Source organism: Notamacropus eugenii, chromosome 1 (genome assembly GCF_028372415.1).
Source record: "Notamacropus eugenii isolate mMacEug1 chromosome 1, mMacEug1.pri_v2, whole genome shotgun sequence".
Classification (NCBI taxonomy): Eukaryota; Metazoa; Chordata; class Mammalia; order Diprotodontia; family Macropodidae; genus Notamacropus; species Notamacropus eugenii.
This window is the reverse complement of record NC_092872.1, coordinates 551,328,378-551,342,704: the sequence shown is the minus strand read 5'-3', so window position 1 is coordinate 551,342,704 and position 14,327 is coordinate 551,328,378. Positions and strand designations below refer to the sequence as shown.

Here is a 14,327-nt window from a genome sequence, read left to right as displayed (position 1 = left end):
CTCCAAAATTTCCATATTTTAGTATTTTAAACCATAATAATAGCTATCATTTATATAATGATTTTACAAATATTAACTCATTTGAGCTTCACAACTTTAGGAGGTGGATACTAGTTATACCCATTTTACAGATAAGAAAATTGAGGCAGACAGAGGTTAAATGACTTGTCTAGGGTTACACAGCTACTAGGTGTCTGTGGCTGTGAGGATGTGAATGCAGATCTTCTTGACTCCAAGGTTTTATCCACTATGTCAACCTAAATGTCCCATAATTTCAAGGAGTTGTGGTTTTCTCAATATAGATACTTCCTCCACCAACAGAGATAACAACCTATTTATACCTTAGTAGGTAGTGAGCTGCTACGACCAAGGTTTTTCACCTGAAACTAATCTGCCATTGATGAGACAACATAAAGTTAAGTTGATAGACAGGCAAGTCCATTGCTATCCCCATAGCCTAAATTTTCCAGTCTGGTAAAACCCAAGATAATAGGATTTTGAGCTGGGAGGGACCAGAGAGACAATTTAGGCAACTCCTTAATTTTACGGATAAGAAAACTAAGGCACAGAGTAGCGAAGTGACTAAGCCAAGTTGATAAAGTAGTAAGTGGTTCACCCATTTCCTCCAATTTCAATTCCCACTATACCCCTCTGTTCTTCTCTGCCAGACCTTGCACTCCCTGGATATTACCTTCAGAAACAGATCCCACAGCCCAGTGAGGCATCAGAGGAAGACTTGGTAATGCAAAGTCCTAGGGTCAAGATCAAGGTCTAGAGTCATACAAACTATATATAAAAATATGTAAAACAGAGCCAAAATCAGTTAAAAGCTTGGAATACAATTGACCTTTTTTCAGGTGTTCTGAAAGGGGGATTCTTTTTCAAGTTCGGGTTGGACCACCCGACTACTAAGGTCCCTCCCAACTCTGAAATTCTGGGATTTTGATTCTATATGTTGCATGGAGGATCAATTTTAAGGCAGAAGTTCTATAAAACTCACTCCAGCTTTCTTTCCATTGTCAGAGGAGACAAACAGCTGTGCTTTACCCAGGTGGCTATAGAACTTGTCTGTATGAAATGTGATAGGTTAAATCCTATTTATGCTAATTGCATCCACAGGAGTGCTGGCATACCTTTCTCCATGCGTGTTTTAGCAATGAACATAAAGCACTCTGTTAAATCAGGACATCTACTTTATTTGAAATAAGCCAAGTCATTTGGTGAATTTACTTGTTTTTCCCCATCAGCTTGATAATGGAGATAGGAACATCCTACTACCCCTCAACCCCACCCCAGGAACACTGAACTTACTCCAGTTGGCTTTATAAAAAGAAAGGGAAAAAACATTCACAGGAAAACAAAACCATGTGAAGTACTTTTGCTGGAATGTAACTACATTTGAGATTGAAGGAATCCCAGAATCTCAGAGCAGGAAGGGATCACAGCAGCTGCTTGAGTGGAAGTATGATATAGTGAATAGATTAAAAGTCTTGTATCAGAAAGGCTTGGATTCAAATTCTCCCTCAGACAGTTATTAGCTGTATAATTCTGGACCACTCACACCTCCTCCTTGGTCTCAATTTTCTCTCCCTGTAAAATAAAAATAACACTATCTAACTTCATAAGGCTTTTGTGAGAGCCAAGTGAGACAATCTGTGTGAAATGCTTTGCAAACCATACTTTGGCTACCATGTCCCAGGAATCTCTTTGCCCTGGAAGCTCATTTTACCCTTGAACTTCTCACATTGGAAGTGGCCTCCATCCCTCTAGCATCTTTCTCTGATTGACTAATTCCTCCTAGACCTCCCATTTTAAGGAGGATTCTCAGGCCAGCCATGTCTTTATTCTACTTGGAACTGTTTAGACTTTCTAGAGTCCCCCTTCCGCACCTCCATGTCCCTCACTCTGTACTCTTCCTCCTTTTCAGCTTTGTGGTCTTTCCCATTAAAAGCTAAGTTCCTTGAGGATGGGGACTGTCTTCTTTTCTTCTTATATTTATATTTCTGGCACTTAACATTGTACTTGGCACTTAATAAATATTTACTGACTTGATTTGATCTTAAAGTGTTATAGAAATGTAAGGTCCCTAAGACATCCCATTCTGAAAAAAGAATGCCCTCTACATCATACCAGAAAAGTGGGAATCTGGTCTTTCTTCGAAAATCTCAATTGAGGGAAAGCAAACTAAAGGGAAGGGAATTTAGAAAGAAAAAAATGAATAGCAATGAGTATGGAGGCTAGAAATTGAACCCACAAATGAGTCAGAGGATAAAGTGGGCATGCAGAAACATTCCCAAATTCCTCATACTAAGAAAAATATCACAGAATTTTAGAGCTGGAAAGTACCTCAGTGGCCATCTGGTCTACCACATGCCTGAAAAGAATACCCAGTATAGCAGACCTGACAAGTGGTCATTCAGTCTCTACTTAAAGATCTCTTATGAGGGAGAATGTGCTACCTCTGGAGCCATTCCTTATGAATTTATCCAATTACTAAAGAGTTAATTTGTTTTTCCTGACTATCAAGCCTAAATTTACCACTTCAACTTTAACACATTGCTTTTAGTTCTGCCTTCTGGAGCCAAAAAGAGAATAAATCTAATTTATTTTGTACATGACAGATCTTCAAACACTAAAAATAGCTGTCATTATCCCTCCCACTTAGCCTGTTTCCTGTCTTCTAGGTTAAATGTCCCCAGTTCTTTCAACTCATCTTCATATGAGTGGTATTCAAGATCCTCCCCTTCCTGGTAGCCCTCCTTTATATGCTCTCTGGAGCACTGATGTCTCTCTAAAACATGGTACCCACAACAGAACATAAGACTCCATGTATTGACAGTGGAATTTGCCTCCTTATTCATGGAATGACAAAATATCAGAATTTCAGATTTGGAAGAAACTTTAATTGCCATGAGATTTGTACTCATACGTCTTCAGAACATTGTACAGTGAATCAAGCTCTCCCCTTAGAGCTGAGAAAACTTGGATTCAAATACCATTTAAGATTTCTACCAGTGGTATACCCTGGGCACATCTATTAAGTATGCTTCATTTTCTTCATATACTAAATTGGAGAGTTGCACTCAATGTCCTCAAAGGTCCTTTGCAACACTAAATCTATGATATAACCCTACTGCTAGTCCTAAAAGTTTTGACTCCTTAAATGCATCCTGGGGTCTTCTAAGTTTTTAGGGCTGCCAAATTAAACTGCCAATGGGTATTGACATTTAATCATCTAAAGTTCCTATATCTCAATTTTTAAAAAATGACTGGGTCTTCCCATTCCACAAATTTGAAGTATTGGAGCTACTCAAGAGTATGATCCTAGTACTGATTGGCACAGTAACTTTAACCACCTCTGTGTCCAACCTGGACTAATTCTCCCCCTCTTAAAACAACCCGATAGTACTTCACTCTCTGGAGCTTATCAATAATGCATGCTATATGTCAGAACTCCAGAGCTCATGAGATACAACAGCCTCAGCTTCAGCCCTCTTGGTATCTAGAATTATATGTATATACCACCATGTCCAATTTCCATATCTTTTGAAAGTAAATAACTGTCTAAAACTGCTTCCCCAATCTTTTACTATTAAGGTGACTTTGTAAACACAAATGTAAGACTGCACATCTACTCCTTCTGATTTCCAACTTGGTAGGATTCTGATCAACATTCAAAATTCTTAACTTAATGGGAATTCTAAATTTTGGGGGGGTGTCATGGACCCTTCTGGTATCTGGGGAATCTGTGGACCTCTTCTCATAATAATGCATTTAAATAATTGGAAGGAATGTTCAATTTAAGTTAGAGTTTAATGAAAATAAAGTTGCAATTTTTTTCCCCATCTAAGTTCAAAGATCCCTCTGAAATCTAGGTGGCACAGTAGACTATGTTGGACCTGTATTCAGGAAAACCTGAGTTCAAATATGACCTCAGACACTTATTAGTTCTGTGACCCTGGGCAAGTCATTTAACCTCTATTTCCCTCAATTTCCTCATGTACAAAATGGGGATAAAAAGAGCACCTATCTCCCAGAGTCTTTGAGAGCATCAAAAATCACTTAGCACAGTGCATCATTATTCATTTTTCCTGTCTATGAACTCTTTGAAGACCCATCACCCTCAAGTTAAGAAACTCTGCTCAAGTCTGTCATGGTGTTTTTGGATAGAAACTGTCATTTAATATGTTAATTATTGCTCTTAGAAACTTCATACATCCAATAAACATAACAATTATTAGATCATAGAATTGCTGAGTTATAAGAGAGCTCAAAATTCACCTTTCTAGAGTGAGAAACTGAGGTTTAGAAACATGTAGTGAATTGCCCAAAGCCAAAAAAAATTAATAGAAGACCTGGGACTAGTAAGAAGGCCTTCCAGCTCCCTGTTCTACGTTCTTTCCATTATACCAAACTACAATTTGTATCTAAACAGCCCTGCCCCAACCTCACTTTAAAGTGGTAGTATAACTTTAATAGTGCACCCCAGTGAAACTTTAGTAAAGCTGGAGATTTGGAGGGTTAAAAGACAGAGACACTAAAATTTAAGGGGTAAGGTTTTCAGAAGAGATATAAACATTCCACACCTTGAAAAGTATCTGATGCTTAAAAAGCTCAACTCCATATAAAGAGGCCATGGGAACAATGAACTTGCCTCTATGACACACACTATATTTATATCTTTGTAAATGGTCATTCTTCTGCATAAGAAGCTAAAAGGAGTCTGAAATGTAGAACTGACTGTATCAGTACTGGTGATCATAAGCCAAGAAAGAGTCCCTTGTTGAAGAAACTGGTCTTGAATGAAGAAAAAAATACACACACACACACACACACATATGTATATATATACATATATATATACATATATATATATATACATATATATATATATATTAAACAAGAAAAGTTCGAACTCTCCCACTTCCTGTCTAGGCTTGGCAAACCTCAGAGACAAAGTTCTGAATGAATCAGAGGAAAGGCTTCTAATACTAGGCAAAGGGTTGTAGTCCTAGCTAAAAAAGAACAGATGCCATCCCCAAAAAAGAGCACTGTAACGCTCCATCTAAAGAGAGTGAATTTTACCAAGTAAATGGCAGAGGATGATGAAAGACTAGAGCTGCCCATCATTTCACCATCATCATGCCCTTGAACTAGGCAACTTCTTCCACCCCCACCCTACCTTACAGCATCCTTTTGTGTTTTGTTTTCCTCCATTAGACTGTAAGCTTTTAGAGGGCAGGAATTATCTTTTTTTCTTATTTGTATCCCCAGTTTTTAACATAGTACCTGGCATATAATGGGCAATTAATAAAGTGTTATCGAATTGAACTAAAAAAAGAGTAAGTCCAAGGAGTCTAGTGGATTAATCTGTCTAGCAGAGAACCTGTGCCCTAAGAAGATGCCATGGATTAAGAGATTTGCCCAGCCCAGCCCAGGTAGCTATGACCTAGCAGCCTGGTGACCTTCCTGATCCAGTACCAGCATCCAGTAGTAGCATCCAGTAGCACCAGTGTAATTTGTCTAGCTTGGTCCAGCAACAGCTACCTTGCAGCAGACTGGTCTAGTCCAGTTTAGCAACAGATTGATCTAACCAGCTCAGACACCATGCCCTACAAGAAACAAACACAATTGAACTGCCAATCCAGCGGAAACCTCGTGCCCTGTGAGGCAGCCAGTTGAACAGTGAATTGACTCATCCATCACTGATGCCATGCTCCATAGCAAAGTTCCAGAGGATCATCCAGAAAAGAAAGGACATAGAGGATCTCTAGGTCTGGAATTCAGAGTTGCCCTAGTCATATATGCCACACTACAAATGCAGTTTAAGTTTCTTCATACTCTTCCTCCTGTGTGTATTTGTAGAAGAGAGCACCCAAGATTTTGGGGGGTGTGGGGAAGGAATGCTCTGTAACTACTCTCCTTACTATTCCATTTAAGTAAATACCCTTGCTAAAAATTTAATCTACTGGCTAATTGCTAAGAGAAAGTACATCAGCGAAAGCTCATTAGCTATAATATTAAGAGAATAACCACCTACAGGGTGATCCCTAGGACCCTAAGAGTAGGAGCAGTCATCCTTCTGGGACTTAAATTGAGAGTTCAGGTACAAACTGAGCCCAGATGGGGGGGGGGGGGGGCAGGGGAGAGAATGTGAGATAGAATACATAGCTAACACATTGATATAACTGCTTTTTTGACGTCCATCTGATATAATGATGAGAACCTAGTCAATGAAATACTACAAATTTGGAAATCTAAATTATTTCTGGATGTTTCATTGGTTGTCATGAATAAGACATGGACAAAAGCTACCCAGGACAGGCAGGAATGGAATGACTGTAATATGCATTGCTGGAGGGACGACTCACATGATATCACAGATGCCTGAGGAAAACTTGCTTCTAGTCTGAGTCCTAAAACCAGCAAGGAAGAGAGTAATCTCTGGGAAATAGAGGCCACCTTCCTCACCACCGCCAGCCAATTACCAACTGACATGAATGGGAAGGTAAACCCAAGAGCCCTGTGAGTGACAGAGTCCTCCAAGACCACTAGCTCTGCTTCCAGTCTAGCCCCTGAAGCCATAGCAATCCTGTTGGAAATAGAGCCTGCCAACTACTTGTGCTTAGCATCCATAGCTATTGAAAACCAAGAAAAGAAAGCTCTCACTACAAAGTCCTTGGCATTATCAAATGGAGATGATTTTATCAGTGGAAATGACATTAAAGAAGATGCCTTATGCATCACCACTGCATCATAAGGATCACAGATCCTTTCTGTCAGACTTTTAACTGAAACATCTTATGTGTAACATATCCACAAGCAAGCAAATACTTTACAAGTGTCTATGTTTAGCAGGCACCATGCTAAGTACTGGGGAGCCAAAAATTTTGAAAAAGTCCTCATCAGAATGAGAATGTTAGTTCTTAGAGAGAAAGGAATATATCTCTCCCTTTCTATTTTTTTTTTCTATTTGTATCTCCCACAGTTAGCACAGTAATTTGCATACAGAAAGCACTTAATAAATGCTTTCTCCATTCATTCAGTCATCCATCCATCAATGTATCAAAGTAAAGGATAATTTGATATAGTCATCAACTAGTACCTGAGAAGAGCTTTAGGTACATAAGTGTTACCAGGAAGAAATGACCCAGTCACTTAAAATAAAAATCAATATATTCAATTAATTTGACTGGGTTATACATAGATTATGGAAATTCTGTAGATCTGCTTTACCTAGATTTTAACATAACATTTGACAAAGTTACACAAGATATTCCTATGAGATAATGTTTTGGGCTGACTGGATGGTAAAACAATTAGATTCAATACATTTGAATGGCTGGTCTCCAAGAGCAGTTCCATGTAAACTTAACAGAAAATCATGAGATCACAGATTTAGATCAGGACATGACCTTAGACATCATCTGGTTCAACAACCCCCTAATTTTATAGATGAGGAAAGTGGGAGGTGAAGTAAAGTTGCCATTTGTAAAAGGTCATACAAGTAGTAAGTCATAGCCAGTATTTGAATCTAGATCCCCTTCTCCAATCTATTATTCTTTCCATTGTACCATAATGCCTCTGATCTCCAGGGTAGTGTCCCCCGGAATCTGTGCTGCTTAATTAACATAGTTATTAAGTATCTGATTTAAGGTATCAGTGCCATGCTCATTAAATTCATAAAGGGCACAAAGCTCAGATGGAGAGCTAACACGATGGGTGAAAAGTCTAGACTCATAGTAGTAACAGTGTTGGCCTGAATCTAATTAGAGGAAATTCAATAGGGAGAAATGTAAAGTATTACATGAGGAGTCAAAAAGTCAACTTCATAGTACAACGTAAGGGAATCATGATAGGAAATAAGTTCATTTGAAAAAGATTTCAGAAGATGCCAATAAGATGGAGGACTAGATTTTTTTTTTTTGATCTCCACAATCTTTCCAAAAGACCTGTCAAAACTCTCCAAAACAAAATTCTGTATTAAATATAAAGCAACTTCAGCTGTCTCTATATAAGAAATATTTTTTAAATCATTAATTGATACCTACCTCAAGCTCACTTAACACCTTTGCCCACTACTCACTACATTACTGGCAGCAAAACTGCACTAGTCAGCCCAAGGACACTATCCACGGATTTGCAACAAAATTAAACCCCTCATCTCATCCTCCCTCTTTCTTTTCAATATTGTGGAAATATGGGCTCCAGGCTGTGGAGTTTTGCTGAGGTCTCAGTGGACAGTGTTCCAGCAAAAGATCTCTGAGGGATAGAAGAGCAATAGAGATATTAAGGCAGGACACATAACTGGACTTGAAAGGAAGCCTAAACTTACAACCCAACCCCAACCCCCTCCCAGAGCCTTCAAGATCTAAACTGCAAAAAAAGAAATGACCCCCTGGATACAATAATAGCACACTGAGCTATTGAGCCAAAGAACCAAGCAACAGAGAGAATGAGACAGAACACCATAAGGGAAGGGGAGGAATAAGTGGGAAGTTTCTAGCACTCCACTAAGCATGAGAGAAGGAGACCAGCGTCCATGTGAGGTTAGTTTAGTTCCCCTAAATTCACTCAGACCAGAGATCTAGGGAGTAAACTGAAAAGCTTGGAGATTCAACTCCCAGGGAAACCACCATCAGAAAGAAAGGAGTCAGAAAGTGATCAATAGAAGAAAATGAGAGAGAAAAAAAAAAAAGACTAACATGACCAAAAATTCTCAGAAAGAAAGAGAAAGAACCTCAAAGACCCTAACATAAGCAGATAAATCAACAGGAAAAGCACTAACAGCAGAAAGAAACATGACCTCCAAATTTAGCAAATGAGTTCAAGTACCTATGATAAATAGTGCAAAACTAACAAAAATTATCCAACACTTGATGACACAGAGGATCCTAAAGAAACTGAAGAGATCCAGGAACTCCAACACAGTCTTCTAGGTGGTTTAAAAGAGATATTAAAATTATGAGAGCAGAATTTATGGGCCTAAACAGCAAAAATAATTGTCAGAATAGAAAAACTTAAATGTGCAATGGCAAGTGTCGCTAAATGAACAAAAGAGAGAACAATTGATCAGGAATACAGATGCAAAGAAATGAAAAGGCAATTGCCCAGAAGGACAATTTGAGAAGATAACCTCTTCTAGAATAGGAGAAGTCAAAAAAAATAACAACATTAAAGGAAAATATGCTTTCTACTCAGGCAAAACATACAGATCTTGAAGATAAAATGCATGGAGGTGAAAGGCAGAGGACAAGTATTTATATAAGAATAACTAAGAACCAGCAACCAGGCTAAGCATTGTATACAAATGTTATCTCACTTGATCCTCACAATAATCCTTTGAGGTAGGTACTTCTAGCTGATGAAACTGAGGCAAACAGAGCTTGAGTGGCCTGCCCAGGTTCACAGGTTCACAGTATGTGTCTGAGGCCAGTTTTGAACTCAGGGTTTCCTGACTCCTAGCCCAGTACTCTACCCATTGCACTACCAGCTGGCCCTGAAGGCAAAACAACAAGAGACAACTTAAGGATTATAGATTTCCCAAAACATGACAGTCAAAAAATCTAAATATCATATTGCAAGTAATAATACAAGGAAACTGCCCAGAACTTCTGAACACAGAAATGGAAATACCAATTGAAAGAATTCACAGATCATCTCCAGAAAAATAAAACAGCAAAACTTGCAAACCCCCAGACCACATAGTTCAATCCAGAAAAATCATATTCTGTAAGCAAACAGGAGAAAGACCTTCAAATACCAAGGAAAGGAAATTTGAATAACACAAGACTATTTTACACTTACCAGAAAACACAGGATGGAATGGAGTTATATATTTTGAAGAATGATGAAGCTTAAAACCCAAAGTGACCTACCCTGAAAACCAGAATTTACCTGTAAATGAAAAAAATAGATCTTCAATAATAGTCATTTGAAAGATTCTTTAAAATGAAAAATAGAAGTGAAGATTACTAGCTTCTCAAACAATCCCAGACAACAGAAATGCATAAGAGGTAAACAAATGCACCAGTCAAGGAGAGTACCAGAAAAAGGGTGACAGTATACACACCAGTAAGAGACTTCTTTCTAAATGTACAGAAGGAGACAGGAGTGAAGGGAGAAGTCAAAGGAAGGCAACAGAGGAGAAATGGGCCTGGGACATTACATAACTATAAATGTGAAATAGATTGAACAATCTAAAAGAATGGAAAAGAGCGACCAATTGAGTAACAAAACCTTACAATTGGTTGCTAACAAAAAACACATTTAAAAAACAAAGATGAACACACAAAATAAAACTGAAAGGACAGAAAAAATTACTATGCATCAAGTGAATCAAAAAAAAAAAGCAGAAGTTTAAATCATGCCATCTGACAAAGCAAAGACAATCAAAAATAAAAAGGACGAGGAAACTGCTATACTAAAAGAATAACAATTAATAAACTTATGCACTCCAAATTCCTTGGCTTCCAAATCATAAAAGAAATATTAATTGAGTTACAAGAAGATATAGACAATAACAGAATATTTATGGGAGACTTCAATATCCCTCTCTCAGTTTTGGATTAAGTATAACAGAAAGATAAAAGGGAGAATATGGAACTGAACAAATTGCTGGAAAAATTAGAATTAAAAGACTTATGGAATCCAAAGTATATATACATTTTTGAGTTCCACATAGGTCTTTTACAAAAATTGATCATGATTTAGGACACAAGGATATTGCAAACAAATGTATAAAGGCTCCTTTTCAGACCAAAATGCAATAAAAAGAGTCTAAAACATTCAAAATAACACGATTCTCTCAATAGATGAAGAAAAAGTCTTTGACAAAGTATAACATTCATCTATGCTAAAAGCCCTATGGGGTATAAACACTGAGGACCTCTTTTTTTTCTAATATCATAAAAATCATATAAATCCAAAAGCAAGGATATGCAATGGAAATAGAACAGAATTTTTCCAATAAATACTGGAGTGAAGCAAAGATGCCTACTAATATTATTTGATATAGTTCTGGAAATGCTAACAATAGCAATAAGAGAAAAAATTAAAGGTGTAAAAATGAGTAAAGAAGAAATAAACTATCCTTATTTGCTGATCATATGATGATGAGCAATCCTACAATCAGCAAAGATACTAATTAAGACAATAGCTTCAACAAAGTTTTAGACTACAAAATAAATCTTTAAAAATCAACAATATTTCTACATAATAATTAAAATACATAAGAAACAATAAGAGAAAAGAAAATCCAATTCCAAATAACTACAAAGTGCATAAAATGTCTGGAGATTAATCTACCAAAGTGCTAAAAAAAAAGTATAGACTCAATTACAAAGTGCTCCTTAAAGAAATAAAAACAACTTAAATAGCTAGAAGAATATTCAGTGCTCATGGCTAAGCTCTGTCAATATAGTAAAAATGACATTGCTACTAAATTTAATTTACATATTTAATGCCATAACCATTAAATTGTCAAGGGAAGGACATTCACTTTACAGAACTTGATAAAGTAATAACAAAATTTATCTGAAAAAACAAAATATCGAGAATGTCAAGAGAAATAATGTCAAGAGAAATATCTAAAAGTAGAAATGAAGGAGGAAAAGTACTTCCAGACTTCAAACTATATTATAAAGCAATGATCGCCAAAACTGTTTGTAAATGGTTGGAAATCGAGAGTTAGATCAATGGAATAGGCTAGAAAAGAGACAATCAGAAGCAATGGAATTCAAGTGTTTGAAAAGTGGAAAATGTAAATTACCTAGGATGAACTCCTTAATTTTATTTTTTTAAAAAAGCTTCTGGGAAAAATAATAGACATTTCTGGCAGAAATAAGGCTTCGACTAACACCTTGTAACCTATTCCATAATACATTTAAATGAATATGTGACCTTAATAAAATATGTTAAAAAAATTAGAAGAAAATCCCATCATATTCCTCTCATAGCTGTGGGGAGGAGATGTATTCTTAAACAAGAGATAGAGGAAATTATGAAAGATCAAACAGAAAACTAATTACAAGAAACTGAACAACTTCTACATAGAAAATTAATGCACCTAAAATAAAAAGGAAAGCAATTGAATGAGGAAAAACTTTGCATCAAATTTCTCTATTAAGGGTTTAGAACCCAAGAAATATAAACAATACATATACACGAGACTAATGGTCATTCTCTAATACACAGTCAAAGAATACAAACAAATAGTTCTCAAAAAATTTGCAAAGTATTGACAACCACATGAAAGGTGTTCCAAATAACTAATAATAAGCTAAATGCAAATCAAAACATCCCTGATGTTTCATCTCACACCCTAAAAATCGGCAAAGATGATGAAAAATGGCAGTGGTCCATGATGGAGGGTTTGCAGAATGATAGGCTCATTAATACATTGTTGAGGGAGTAGTAAAATCTTATACAGTCCAGGTTTCACAGGTATACAACTACAAACTAAGTGTTCACAATGTGATGTAGTAGCAAGAGGAGCTAAAGCAATCTTGAGCAAGAGATGCATAGCTTCTAAGGACTAAGGAAGAGACAGTCCTTCATTGCTCTGCCCTGATCAGATCTGCAATTAAATGGTGTAGCATTCCATCTATATTCACTGGACAAGGAAGAAAAAGTGTTCAAAATAACTATAACATACAAGATTCTCCGCATCTCTCATTAATTTAAATTATGTCTTTTGTCAACTTTGTGATACTTATTTGTAGTCACATTCTTCATCATTTGTTACTCAGCCTATCCCCTTCTTTCTTCCTCCTTGAGCACTGATGCAGTGCAGAATAATGTCTAGCAGATGGAAACCAAACTTTCCACTGACAAGTTCCACATTTTAAAACATCCTTGCTTAGGATGCTCCCATAAAGACCTACTGTTGAGAATTGTCAACAACTTGTCAGCTAGCCAGGTCTGCAAAACTACCACTCCCTATTACATGGAATTAAAAAATTAACATGCCTAACATTGGGTATCACTTCAATCAGTTTTCACTTGCCAATTTTAAACTTCAGGAACTTGCACTCAGGGAAATGAAACTTTTAAAAAACACATTACATTGCGATTTTTTTTCCTAACAGGTGTGAAAGCATGATGTAATCTGGAAGCAGCCAAACAATATGGTGCTCTTGTTAAGAGAAGGAAAAAGAAACATTGGCCACTGTCTGATTTCGTAGCAGAAATGAAAATGGTCCAGCCAAGAGTCCTGGTGTGCTGAAATTCTCACTCTGACATGGTTTCAAGGGTCACATAGCCCTCAGCTTTGCTGAACCTCAAGGGACGTTACTACTAAGCGCACAAGATGTTCACACACCACAATTAGGATTAAATGAGCATATGGCAGGAGAAATCTGCTCACAGGGAAAAAAAATGAAAACTAATATCACAGGGAAAATTGCGCAAATTAGGCAGAGAGTCGTTAGTGAGCCAATGGAAGGGGCAATAGCAACAGAAGAAATAAGAGACAGGAGAGCAGCTTGGAAATGACATGCAAGCACTGGGAATATGGCTGCGTTTTAGATATTCATTCTGCATTTGGATTCCACCTGCAACTTAAAAGTCTAACTCTTCTGGCTGCTCGGTGATTTCATGCCACGTGCATTGTTTTAGAAAATAAGAAAGCTCGCCTGAAAACGAATGCATTTTTCAAATAGGATTACAGGTATCTAAACTGTGTCAGAGAAAAGAAAACAATCAGAAAGCATAATGTTTTCATGTTAATTTCAATTTCAATTGAATTGGCTTTAGAGCATGGTTTACTATATTTCTACATGCAAAATGTGGGGCCAGGAACCAGAGAGCAAATAGATATTTCCTGTTAAAAGTGAAAAATACTCATTTAAAGGCACCTTATTCAAAGAGGTTAGAAGTTATAAATTTTAGCACCTTGCTGCCATGAGTTTGCCTCCTAAAAGTAAAACTAGCTAGTACACTGCTATTCATATGTGACTAGAGCCCTGAGTGGGCCCTGGACATTTCCATTGGTTGACAAATACTCTAGCATGGTGTTAATGACATTAGAGCCATAAGTGTGACTACCATATGGTCAATTATTTTCACTTCTTCAACACCTTAAGGACCTGTGATTTCTTCAGTGAGTATGCCTTAACTGCTATGGATCAGAGCCCCTGTATGACTTAATAGGCGGTCTTTGAGGGTTGCTGCAACTGAACAATTCAAAATCCTTCAGCCTACCTGGCAATGAATCTCTCTAGCCTCAGTTAGTTGCTCCTCAGACAATAGATACATAGAACATCTGTTAGCATGGAAGAGTTGAGGCTTTACTGGAATCTTCCAGAGTTTCATTAAATTGGCAGAGA

General features: G+C 37.1%; 1 long non-coding RNA gene across 2 annotated transcripts in view; it reads left to right on the top strand.

Annotated features, from left to right (window-relative positions):
- LOC140520376 (uncharacterized) overlaps positions 1-13,580 on the top strand; it is a 15,318-nt gene extending 1,738 nt beyond the window's left edge. For both annotated transcript variants that reach the window (XR_011972480.1, XR_011972481.1), the window contains exon 2: positions 13,089-13,580. This is a non-coding gene — a long non-coding RNA (uncharacterized lncRNA). The remainder of the gene's footprint in view (positions 1-13,088) is intronic.
- Positions 13,581-14,327: the final 747 nt, after the last annotated feature.